Below are 13783 nucleotides of genomic sequence, written 5' to 3' on the forward strand. Positions count from 1 at the left end.
TTACATTGTCATTTGAGTAAGGATAAATGATAAATATAATCATTACATATCACATAAATGTTACTTGAGCAACGAACCACGTTGTTAGGGGCTTGAAAGTATACGAGAGAAGAAGGAATAAGGGAGAGAGAGAAGGAGTTGGCCGAGTTGGAGCAACGCATCACCACTCAGAATCAGCAAAATTGGATTGCAAAACTCTTGGGGTATGATTTTGAGATTGTGTACAAGTCGGAGGTCACCAACAGGGTAGCAGACGCCCTATCTCGGAAGAAGGAGGAGGAAACGAATGAAGAAAAGGAGTTGAGAATTGTGGCCAGACCTTATTGGCAAGATTTCGAGGAGATTTTGGAGGAGGTTGAAGCGGATGAAGAGTTAAAGAAGGTGATAGAAGACCTAAGAAAATGAAGAAAAGGAGTTGAGAATTGTGGCCAGACCTTATTGGCAAGATTTCGAGGAGATTTTGGAGGAGGTTGAAGGGGATGAAGCGTTAAAGAAGGTGATAGAAGACCTAAGAAAAGACCCCAACTCACATCCCTCGTTTACTCTAGAACATAATCGATTACACTATAAGGGGAGGCTTGTGATTTCAGCTCACTCGACCTGGGTGCCTAAGCTGATAGCAGAGTTTCATATGACTCAGACAGGAGGGTATTCAGGGTCTATCGGACTTATCGCAAGGTAGGACAATCACTTTTCTGGATAGGCATGAAGAAAGTAGTGACTGACTTTGTTGCAAGCTACCTGGTATGCCAACAGCAAAAATATTTGTCATCCTCTCCACAGGAGTTGCTGCAGCCTTTACCCATACTCAACGCCATTTGGGAGGAGATAAGTATGGATTTTATTGTGAAGTTGCCTAAATCCCACGCGTATGATGCGGTGCTGGTAGTAGTAGACTGCCTCAGCAAATATGGACATTTCATACCCCTGAAACACCCCTATTCCGCCCGTACCATAACTGAAGTGTTTGTAAAGGAGATTGTTCGGTTGCATGGGGTACCAATATCTATCGTGAGTGATAGGGATCCACTATTTCTTAGTATTTTTTGGAAGGAGCTGTTTAAACTACAGGGAACTCAACTGACGATGAGCACAACCTATCATCCTGAATCCGATGGACAAACTAAGGTAGTGAACAGGGTGTTGGAGGTTTATCTGAGATGCTTTTGCTCAGAACAACCAAAGGGATGGAGCATAGTACTACCTTGGGCGGAATATTGGTACAATACCAGCTATCAAGAGGCGGCGGGATGTACTCTGTTTGAAATAGTGTATGGGAGATCCCCCCTCTTTGCACAGGTTCATACCAAGGGAGACCTTAGTGGAAGTCGTCAATCAGGAGTTACAGACAAGAGACGAAGCACTAAAACAACTAAAGTTCCATTTAGCAAGGGCCTAGGAACTGATGGTGAAGCAGGCCGACAAAGCAAGGAGACCAGTAGATGTGGATGTGGGAGATTGGGTGTACTTGAAGATCAGACCACACCAGCAGACCTCGATGCCGACCAGACTGCATCCTAAGCTAGCCGCTCGGTATTTTGGACCTTTCCAAGTCACACAGAAGATCAGAGAAGTGACTTTTAAGCTTCGGCTACCAGATACCGCACATATACATCCAGTTTTCCATGTATCCCAGTTAAAGAAGGCAGTGAGGGATGAAAGTGTGGAGAAGGAATTTCCAACAGATATGTAGGTGGAGGGACCATCCTTCTGGCTGATCAGAATTTTGGATAGAAGACAAGTACAACACGGGGAGGACGAGGTGCAATAGCTGTTAATAGAATGGCAAGAGGGCGGATCAGACGAAGCAACTTGGGAATATGCCGTGACTATCAAAAACCAATATCCAGATTTCAACCTTGGGGACAAGGTTGATCATCAAGCGGTGGGTAATGTTAGGGGCTGGAAAGTATACGAGAGAAGGATGAATAAGGGAGAGAGAGAAGGAGTTGGTTGAGCGGTAGACGAGGGGGAGCGACCAGACCGGACGGTAGAAGGAGTTGGCCGAACGACAGACGAGGGGGAGCGACCAGGCCGACGGTAGAAGGAGAGGAGCGTCGAGGCCGGACGGTAGAAGAAGAGGAGCGTCCAGGCCGAACGACAGATGAAGGGGATTGACCAGACCAAGCGTTAGATGAAGGGGAACAAGCAGATTGAGCATCAGACGAGGAGGAGCGTCCAGGCCGAACGGTGGAAGCAGCGAGGAAGGGAGCTACCAGACCAAGCGTCAAATGAGGGGGAGCAACCAGACTAAGCATCAGACGAGGAGGAGCGTCCAAACCAAACGGTGGAAGCAGTGAGGAAGCATCTTAACTGCCGCAACAATTAGGATGGGCGGGAAATTAATTAGAGTAATAAGAGAGATATTTTGAGAAGATATTCAGCAGAAGATAATTAGAGTAACAAAGTCATATCTTAGGATATTATTCAGTATAAGTTAAATATAGTAAATAAGGCTAAATATATTCGTATCAGATAATTATAGTAAATAGGATTATTTTCTAATATTCAGTACTTTTTGGGAGGGAATTAATTATTATAAATAAAGGGGAAGACTAGGGTTAAGGGTATGTTTTGATTTGTGAGTTTTGTAAGAGAGGTTATGCTCTCAAGTAACTGACGGAGATCCTGCTCCCAGTTATTGTTTGCTTTCTTTGATTTAGTTGTTTCCATTCAATAAAAGAGGTTTATTCAGTTATCTGCCATTGTCCTTTGTCTGTGAGAGTGTGTGAGCGAGCGTTCTAGATACGTCCCATACTCGGGTACGTAACACACGTCTTGAGTGATATTTAGCCTAGGATCCGTATTTTTAAATTTTATAGAAAAGAGAAATGAGAACATCCAACAACATTCTAATACTCCTTAAATAATACATATTAACTCCTAATAACTTTACTTATCATCATCTTATTCCAAAAAAAGATATTCATATATATATATATATATATATATATATATATATATATATATTTTGTTAGGATAAAGTTAAATTTTAGGAATTCATTAAAATCTTATTTTATTAGTTTTGGGTTCAGTAATATTTAGTTTGATTTTGGTAGAGATAAAATAAGATAGGTAGTTTTGATTTTCCATTTATTTAGGAAAGTATTATTTTATTTTATTGATATAAGATAGATTAAGTATATTTTATTTTAAGTTAGTTGATATTTTATTATCAATTTTTATTATTTGTACTTGGTCCAAGGCCCAATTTGCACCTATTTAAAGGTTGCCAATGATCAATGAAAATGAACCCCAGTGAATTGAAGAGTAAAATTATTTGTGTAGGTCACGTTTTTTTAACAAAGTGGTATCATAACATTATGCTCTGAGTACTGAGAGACAAAGAGAGAGAGAAGAGTCAAACACCGTGAGGAAAAAAGTGAGTACTTGAGTTTTTTTAGAGAGATGGAAAAGGTAGTCAACGGAATGAGTGTGCCACAATTGTCGAAAAAGATCAATTACGACAATTGGTCTTTGTAGATGAAGGTTCTTCTTGAATCCCAAGATATATGGGACATAGTGGAGGATGGGTACAATGAACCCGCAGATGATGAACATCAGACAGTGAACCAGATTGTTGCATTGAAAAGGACACGAGTGAAAGAAAAATTAACTTTGTACTTTCTGTATGATGCAGTGATGAATCGAGATTCGAGAAAATAACTAATGCAAAGTCAACAAAAGAAGTATGGAAAATTCTAAAGGTGGCATACAAAGCAGGTACCCACGTGAAGTAGGTCCGAGTACGAGCTCTCAGAATAGAGTTTGAACATATGGAGATGGATGAAAAGGAAGGAGTTGTCGAGTTTATAGCTCGAGTGCAGTAGATGGCCAACCAATGCGAAATGAACGGAAAAAAGGTTCCTCCTAACGGGGTTGCGGAAAAGATCTTGAGAAATTTGACGGATGATTTTGAAAGTATCATGGTCGCTATTGAAGTGGCAAAAGATTTGTCAGCTCTCATTGTGGAGGAGTTAGTTGGGTCATTAAAGGCCCACGAACTGAGGAAGAAGAAGAAAAAGAAGGAATCTAACGATCAACCACTACAAACACAATTTGACTCGAATGAAACTTGGATTACTTAGAGTCGAGGTCCTAGAGGTAGAGGATGAGGAAGCCAAGGACGAGGTGGACGTGGCCGAGGTAATTTTGAGAATGATAGTGAAGAGCAAACCGGTCAGTAGAATTGGCTTGATCGAGGACAAGGGAAAGGCCAAGGAGATCGGTCATGAGTTGAATGTTTTAAGTGTGATAAGTATGATCACTATCCAAATGAGTGCAGATCGAGGAAGTGCTACAACTATGCTAAGCTTGGCCACATTGCAAAGTATTGCAAGGCTAAGACAATGTGGAGACAAATATCCTCAGTGAAGATACGAAAGAAGAGTATGGAATCCTGTTGATGGCAAAGAGCGGATGTAGTGGACATGGAGAGCTCGGTCCCAATAATGGATGCAGTAAATGGAGCGACAAATATGAAGGAGGAAAACCTAGAGAAAGAACTCAAACAGAAAGATGAAGAGATATAGCAGATTCAGAGACTTCTAAATGAAGCAAATGAAATTATGAATTCAAAGGGTCAAGCTTGAGAAGCTGAAGAAGACAACTCTTGACAAGGAGGAGGAAGCATCTAGTGTTCTTCAACTAGATGAAAAAGAGAAAGATGAAGATGTTGAGAAGAATCAGGGTATGAAAAGCTCAGATATTGAGATGGAAAAAAATATGATAAGTAAGATTTCAGACTAGATGAAGAAGTCAACTATAATGTTGCCGAAAGGATGACCAAGATTGTTGAGAAATTGCCTAAGGTCAGAAACGAGTTTGTCGAGATTATTAAGAAGTTAGGCATAATAGAGTCAGTCAAAGCCAAAGAGAAATCAACCAAAGTAAAAGACAGGAGGGCCCGAAGGAAAATGAAGAAGTCAAATATCATTGAAAGAAGCAAGCTTGATGTGAGATGATGCACATGGAAATCCAAAATAAAGGACAAAAAATTTAAGTTTATGGGGGAGTTTTGTTAGGATAAACTTCAATTTTAGGGATTCATTAAAATCTTATTTTATTAGTTTTGGGTTTAGTAATATTTAGTTTGATTTTTATAGAGATAAAATAAGATAGGTAGTTTTGATTTTCCATTTATTTAGGAGAGTATTATTTTATTTTATTGATATAAGATAAATTAAGTAGATTTTATTTTAAGTTAGTTGATATTTTATTGTCAGTTTTTATTATTTGTATTTTGTCCAAAGCCCAATTTGCACCTATTTAAAGGTTGCCAATGATAAATGAAAGTGAATCCCAGTAAATTAAAGAGTAAAATTATTTGTGTGCGTCCAATTTTTTTAATATATATATATATATATCCATTAACAAATAATAATCAACACATTGACTAAATTCAATTATTAACCCTTCTTTCTTAGATATGTCAACTATACAAAAGCTTTATTTGATACTTTCATAAAATTCAAAAAAACCAACCTCTCACAAAGAAGAATAAAAGAGTATATGATCTTAGTAAGGATTGAACCATTTATCAAAACTTAACTCCAAGATAACTAATTATACTCCTTATCCACTAGCTTGATTATTATCACAATATGATAAATATAATAATGGCAAAACTTTTTCTTTAAGCTTAAATAAATGTAAGAGAATAGAAGTTTTAAAGAGATATACTAGTACAAAATAAGGTTTCAACGTCTTACGTTCAATGTCAGAAAACTAAAAAATCAACGTTAAAAATTGAAACCAATGAGGAGCATTGGTGTCTTGAAGATATTATGGTTTTGATGATGCTACAAGATGAAGAACCTGAAGACTCTTGTTGTAGTTTCTTTAAAAGCATTTTGTAGAATTAATTGTGTAGGAATAACTCTGCTTAAGTAAAAACACTAAGAAGTTTTCCTATTTAGAGAGTCTTTGTGCAGATAATCGATTATTTGGTATAATAATCGATTATTCCTCAGGATAATCGATTATCACTTTTTGAAAACCCCATAACAGACACAAATAATCGATTATCACTTATGATAATCAATTATATTTGGCAGTTGAGAGTTGTCTTTTAAGTTTCTGACCTTGAGGTTATAAATAGAGGTCTTCACAGCTCTTAGAAAACAACTTTTTATTTTGAGAGTATTAGAGTTGTGTGCCTAAGGGAAGCTTTCTGAGAGTGAAAAGGGATATTACGCGTGAGACTAGCAAAAATGCTCAAAAGACAGACGAAGTTACAAGTAAATAACATAGTGTATGTACCACCTCCAACAGAATAAACGTGCTCAATCACGAATTCATACATATTCTCAATAATATGTATAAATAAACCAATATTGGATCAAGGAAATAACCAACAATTCTCAATAATTGCTTCAAAATACCACCTCGGATTCATACATTAAAGCCGAACGCTATTTCCAACTCTGATGCTGTCTGAACGAACGTTCTGAAATCAATCATCATCAAAGGCCGAACGCTGCCGATGAACACCAAACCTTATTAACCGAGCTCCAAGGACGAACGCTCGAGATAGAGTCCAGTCGTACGTTACCTCAGACGAGTACTTCCTGAGGATTAACATCATCGAGAACGAACGCTCACAAACACAATTAAACCAAGGTCGAACGTCCAAGATCGAAACCGAACACTTAAAGCCGAACGCTCAAGATTGCTACCCAAGAATTTCAAGTTAAGAACGAACGCGTATACTCACTAATATCTCAATACCGAACACTCAATTCAAACACCATTAATCCGGAAACGATAAGGACGAACATTCTGATACTGAGTCGAACCCCTAGGTCACTTGGCCGAACGACATAAATCAGCAGCTAACCGAACGGTGCTTAAATCAAAACTTAACCGAACGCTCAACAGTCACTAATATCCCAAGGCCGATCGCTCAAGAATAAACAACTTAAAACCCGAACGCTCACTTATACCCAAAAACCGAACGCTCACTTACACCCAAAACCGAACGCTCACTTACACCCAAAACCGAACGCTCATTTATACCCAAAACCGAACGCTCACTTACAACCAAAAACAACTTACACCCATAAACCGAACGCTCACTTACACCCATAAACTGAACGCTCACTTACACCCTTAAACCGAACGCTCACTTACACCCTTAAACCGAACGTTCAAGATTAAAACCTAAAATTCTATTTTTAAGAACGAACGACTGCAATCACTAATACTCAATACCGAACGCCCAAGATTACTACTTGTGGATGCCAATTTAGGGACGGACGCTCAAGTTGAAATCTGGATTACCAATTTCTAACGAACGCTCACAATTATTTGGACGAATGTCTCGAATCCTGGCCGAGCGATTAAATCGAACAGTGTTAAATTCACACTTAACCGGACACTATCAATTTAGGTTTCAACCGAACGGTATAAAGTAAACCTTGACCGAACAACACAAATTAACACCTAACCGAACGGTAGAATTTCATGGTTCATCCTATACTAACGGCCGAACGCTAATATCACTATGCAAACCAAGGACGAACGCTAATATCACTGTGCAAACCAAGGACGAACGCTAATACTCACTAGCTTTAAATGACCGAATGTTCCAAAACTGGCTGACCTTGGTCGAGTACCACACGGACGAACGTTCTACGTTGGCTGATTCGGGCGGACGCTCAGAACAATTACCGAACGTTCGGAAATTGGCCGACCACTATTTGGTCGAGCACCGTTGGAACGAACGTCCAATTTTGACTCACCAAAATTGGACGTACACGCATTCTGCAGAATTCTGCAGAATCGCGCAGATTCCAGAGAAAAACCCAGAAACCCCTATCTTCATCCCCTTCTTCCCAAATTCTACCCAGATTTGCAGCAAACACAAAATATCTCAAAAATCAAGGAAATAAATCAAACTCCCCTTACCTCTTGAAGACTTCCATGTAAATTTTGGGATCTAACTCCTCCAGACGTGCATATTAAGATCTCCTTGCAACCTCAACAATTCTTCACTTCCTCTCCCAGATCTTGCTGCAAGGACTCCACTCTCACCAGATGCCCAACCCAGATCCACCTCTCAGCCCTTCTGAAGTTGGTACAGCTTCCCATGGGTGCTCTTTGGGCGGCTGGAAAACGAGAGAAAGGGTTCCCTCCCTCTGGCTGCTCTCACTCTCTCTCTCTTTCTCACATGCCAAAATGAAAGCCCACACCTTGCTAAGCTTCCCCCGTAACCAAGCACCTCCAATAAATGCTTCCTAATAATGCAAGAGGTGGGTGACCACCATGTCCCCACCATGCCCCCACCACTCCTAAAATTACGGGTCTTACATGGATTCCTGTTATAAAGTAATTTTCCTCTAACCTCAAAGGATCCAAATGAGATTATGGGGACCAAAACTCTATTGTTTTTTTTTACAGGTTGAATTCTCAAAAGAAAAAGAAAGCTCTATGGTATCCTGGTAATTTTTAAGAGCTTTAAAAATAATTTATGAATGCTAGATGTGTCTTAGGTTGAAAATTTGGCCTAAATTTGCGTTTTTTGAAAATTAACGTAAATAATCGATTATCTCGGTCTCAAAATATTAATTTTGAAAAATTAGCTTTTAAATAATCGATTAGTTAAAATGATAATTGATTATCTTAAGTTAAAACGTGTTAAAAAAAACTTTTTTTAAAATTTTGTTGGAAAACTATTTTTTATTTTAAGGGGAATATTACATTTTGGGGGAGTAATATTTCTAAAGGACCTAAATTTTTTTTAAGTTAACTAATTTAGGGGGAGCATAAAGATTAGATTTTTTTTCTAATTATGATAAAAAAGGGGGAAAAACTTTTTTATTAACATCTTCTGTCATAATCTTGTGATAATTGGTACCTATTTGAGGGAAAGATATATGAGTTTATTTGATATCTTGTTATTTATCTCTGCTCTTGATCAATTACTCTTTTCTTTTTATAATATTTGAATACATATATTCTTTTGTTGAGGGGGTGTAATACTTGAGGGGGAGAATTTTATTATTTACTTTCTTCTTATGATCAAAAAGGGGGAGAAAACTTTTAATTAGTGTAGTTATTACTAACATGTTGTATGTTTGTAAGTCTAAAATCTGTGCAGGAATTCAAAGATGCTTTTAAACAAGAGATTTTTTATCATCATAAAAAAGGGGGAGATTGTTGCCAATGAGAAGCATTGGTGTCTTGAAGATATTATGGTTTTGATGATGCTACAAGATCAAGAACCTGAAGAATCTTGTTGTAGTTTGTAGAATTAATTGTATAGAAATAACTCTGTTTATGTAAAAACACTTAGAAGTTTTCCTATTTAGAGAGTCTTTGTACAGATAACCGATTATTTGGTATAATAATCAATTACCACGAGCTTATTTGAAAAAGAGATGCTCATGCAAATAATCGATTATTGCTTGGAATAATCGATTATCTTTGTCTGATTCAGTATTGCCCAGGTCGCGCAAATAATTGATTATTCCTCAGGATAATCGATTATCACTTTTTGAAAACCCCATAACGAACACAAATAATTGATTATCACTTATAATAATCAATTATATTTGGCAGTTGGGAGTTCTCTTTTCAGTTTCTGACCCTGGGCTTATAAATAAAGGTCTTCACAACTCTTAGAAAAGAACTTTTCATTTTGAGAGTATTAGAGTTGTGTGCCTAAGGGAAGCTCTCTGAGAGTGAAAACGGATTTATGTCATTTTGAGAATACAGTTTTTCTGAGGAAGTTCTCAAGTGATAGTGTGCTCTTGTCAAGTCTTGTGAATAGGAGAAGCTCGCGCTTAGTGGGTCTAAGGTGGAGCAGTTCTCTTCAAGTTGGCTGAGCAGTTTTCTTCCGGTTCGTTTGTCGAAGGAAGGTTCTTCCATTCGTTTGTCGAAGCAAGGTGTTTTTTATTCTTTGCTCATTTCATTATCTTGTAATTTGTACAACAATATTTTTATTGAAAAAGGTTAATCACTATTTATAGTGATTAACGACTGGACGTAGAATCTTTTGATTCGAACCAGGATAAAAATTTATATGTTGATTTTCTTGAATCCTACACTCTCTGCACTTTTAGCATACCAACTGTTTGATAAAAGTTCTCTAAGAAAATCAAGACTTTTAAATGAACTATTTTATCTTATTTATTGACTGCTGCACGCTTTCCGCTCTTTGATCGCTTTTATTACTCTACTGTGCGACTCGCTGATACCTATAAAATGAACTGGTTGGATTTTTGTAAATAGAAGTTCAATTCAGACGTTAGAATTTAGACTTTTCTTATGTGAATTGGTTATTAGATGTCGAAATTCTCAATTTTCGACGTTATATTCGATAAATTTCACGAAAATATTTGACACACAGGTGAAAATGTACTCAAGTATGATGTCAAATGCCCTAGTTTTATATGTCAAAATGTTATAAGACATCAGAGTATCACTTCTCAGATGTTATATGTTAGTGAATTCATTCACTTTCTCTTTGTGCGAGACCCTTATCTTTACGCAAGACCCTCTTCTCTGCTCAAACCCTTTTCGGTGACCAACACATATAATCTTTCTTTTATTTTATATGAATGCACGTTGATTAACTATTTTAGGTATGATTTTCTTTCGTTTTGACCGATTGGTTTCTTTGAGGCATAGGCGCGTTCTCTTTTCTGCCTCACTGGCAACAACACTTTATTTCGACTAACCCACATCTTCAAGAAGGTTTGTTTTCGTTTTCATTTTCAAGAAGATTGAACTTTTGGTGTTGTTGATATTGATATTGTTGAACTTGTTTGTTGTTCATACACATTATACATCCAAACTTAGGATAAAACATAGAGTATATTCAAAACAACTCTAAATGACTTGAAAGTTTGTGCAAAGCCCCAAAATATCATGAGAATCCTCCACCAAAAATTTTAGATCAAAATTCAAAGTCTAAGTATGTGAAATATTTTTGCAAAGTTTAGAAAAACTAAAATAAATTGACGAAAAATAGAAAATGATATTTGTTTTGAAAATATAGAAGGAACAACCAGCTATGCAAGATGCCACGTGATTGAAATATTTTTTCTACCCCAAATCGATATATAATATTGCTAAATCGGCCAACTGGAGCAAATGTTATGGTCGTTTAAATATTTGACGCAATTGACTTTCCAAATAATTTTTATACTTCACATAGACCCTACACAAAGACTCTTGGGGATTTTCCCTTGAAATAGGGGTTCTAAGGAGTGGTAAAAAAAATTCAACCAAAAACAATAACCATAGCTATCAAAACCAAAAAGCAAAAGGTAATACTACAATTTACTATAACATCATTCACTTGTGATAGCTTTTGTTTATATTTCATACTTCATACTTCAGTTCTGGATATATAAAATACCAAAATTGGGCTACATTTGCTGGTTTTCTACTTTTTCAGGTTTTATAAAGTTGTAAAAATGGATTACTTTGTATTAAGAAAAACAAGAGAATTGATTGACGTCGAAAAATGACAAAAAAAGATGTTGATTAACGTCATAAATGATCATTTTATGATGTTAATTAACGTCACAAATTGGACAATTCTGACATTAATTAATGTCAAAAGTGACAATTTCCAATGTTAATTAACGTCATTTTTTTTTCTGCTTTCAACGTCAATCTAACGTCTCCCAATATGATGTTGGTGGTTTTTAGACGATCGAAAAACAATAACGTAAAAACTCTTTTTTGCACTAGTGATAAAATTATAACTTGCTAACATCTATTTATAAAAATTTTATTTTTTATTAAGTTAAAATATATCTTTATAAAAAAACTAAATCTTAGAACCAATTAAGATATTTTATTAATATTAACGAGACTACATTTTACCAATAGTAATGAATGTTGTTTAGTTGACCTGAGTAATTTGTTTAGCTCAAAATAATCCAATTATTTATGCACTGGTATAAGTTACATTTGGTATTTATTGGAATTCTCTCAAATGTTTAGATGCCATTATTTCTGGTACCTATCAATTTTACTTTATTTTATTAAAATTTAAATTTGTAGTAGTTATTTTTTAGTCTATCTAAATAAATTCCTTTTTACGCATCACTAATTGTTTAGTGGTTGGATTTATATTTAATATATTTATATAGTTATTATTATTATATTTAGTGGTCATTTTTATATTTAATACTTTTTAAATAAATATTATAATATTTTATATAAATAAAAATATTAAACTTTAATAGTTTTGGTAAGAACCTAGAAAATAAAGTATTAGAGTTTATAGGTGTTTTAAAATAATGAGATCGAGTATTTTATTTTAAAATAATTCAATAATATAAATAGAATTTCTTAATCTCCTCTCATTACTTAAACATAAATGGTCTCTGTAAAAATCTCTCATAGTTTTCTCTCATTTCTCTCTAAGATATATAACGCATCGATCCTCTGTTTGACATTAGGAAGTGCCTAGGAGATCATAGTTGAGTAATCTTCATTTCTACCCGATCAGTTCTTAGTATTGGGTTAGTAAGTTTCGACTCCTTTTTCCTTTCGTTCTTGGGTTGAAATTATGCATGTTGATTCTTTGTCGCATGTGTCTTGTGTTATCTTTTCCTAGTTTCTTGTTAATCTGAAGTCTTAAGGACTCACTCCCATCACAATTTGGTAATGTGTATGTGTTTCTAGAGTTCCTTGCATTTGAAGTAACAGTTGGGTGTTCTTAGAGTTGTAGTAGTTCTTTGTGAGGTAAAGGAAACTAGTATTTTCTTAAGTTTTAAATTAAGAACTGTGAATGATAGTTGTTAGTCGGTAATACTAATTTGGTGATGATTTTAGATGATTGTTTTAGTGAAAATTACGTATGATGAGTATGTTTGATAAAATGATGCATGTTGTTATGAATTGTAGTGAATTGGACTTAATGATCTTGTGTATGCTGTTGTTTTGGAGTATGTTTGGTGTGAAGTTGGTGTAATATTGAGAAGTAAGAATTTTGATTGAGTTAGAAGTTAGTTTTAGTCTAAAAAATGGGGTTTTGAATGGTGAAAAGTTGAGATAATGATCAAATAGGGAAAATTGTGTTTTTGGGTATATGTTATACTCATTTGGAACTTGTTTAGGCTTAGAGTTGAGAGAAATCTGATCTAGGATGAGTTAGTAGTACTTTAATGGAGATTTGGTTTGTTTTAGGAGTATTTTTGGGGGGGTTTGAAATGGTGAGATTTTGAACTATAGGTTCTATGTCAAATTGGTCAATTTAAAGAGTATTGGTAAGTCATTTTTGACTTGTTAGAGTCCCTAAGCTACTTAAAAATGAGTTAAAACATGTAGAATACAATTTTGGTCTCTAAGTTGAGAATTTAGTTCTTTTTCAGTTGATGCCTTGTTGTAAACAGTGTATTAATAGTTTAAGATAGGTTATACACTTTTGGTTAGGGCTAAAATAGTTTATAATCCCATTTAGGAGTGTTAGAAGTTGGTAAAAGTGATTAAAATATGTAATAGGTGGTTTAGAGTGCAAATTTTGTAGTTTTAGTGTTGCAAAATTATGCAATCTGGTTGGGGGAGCAAAATGTGCTAGCTGGGCGAGTTTAGGGAAGTTCTGGCAATAAGTTCCAGAGGCTGGGTGAGCCTGCTCGCTCAGCTTGGGGAGCTTGTTGTTTTGGCTCTCTAGGCGAGTGGAGGAGCTCACTAAGCGAGTATTTGAGGATGAGCGAGCCAGCTTGCTTAGCTTGGGAGGGTTGTTGTTTTACCTCTCGCTGGGTGAGTGAATCTGTGTTCTTAGGTGATTTTGAATTCTTTTCAATTATGTGTATGGCTTTTA

This window comes from Vigna angularis, chromosome 1 (genome assembly GCF_016808095.1).
Source record: "Vigna angularis cultivar LongXiaoDou No.4 chromosome 1, ASM1680809v1, whole genome shotgun sequence".
In the NCBI taxonomy this organism is placed as follows: domain Eukaryota; kingdom Viridiplantae; phylum Streptophyta; class Magnoliopsida; order Fabales; family Fabaceae; genus Vigna; species Vigna angularis.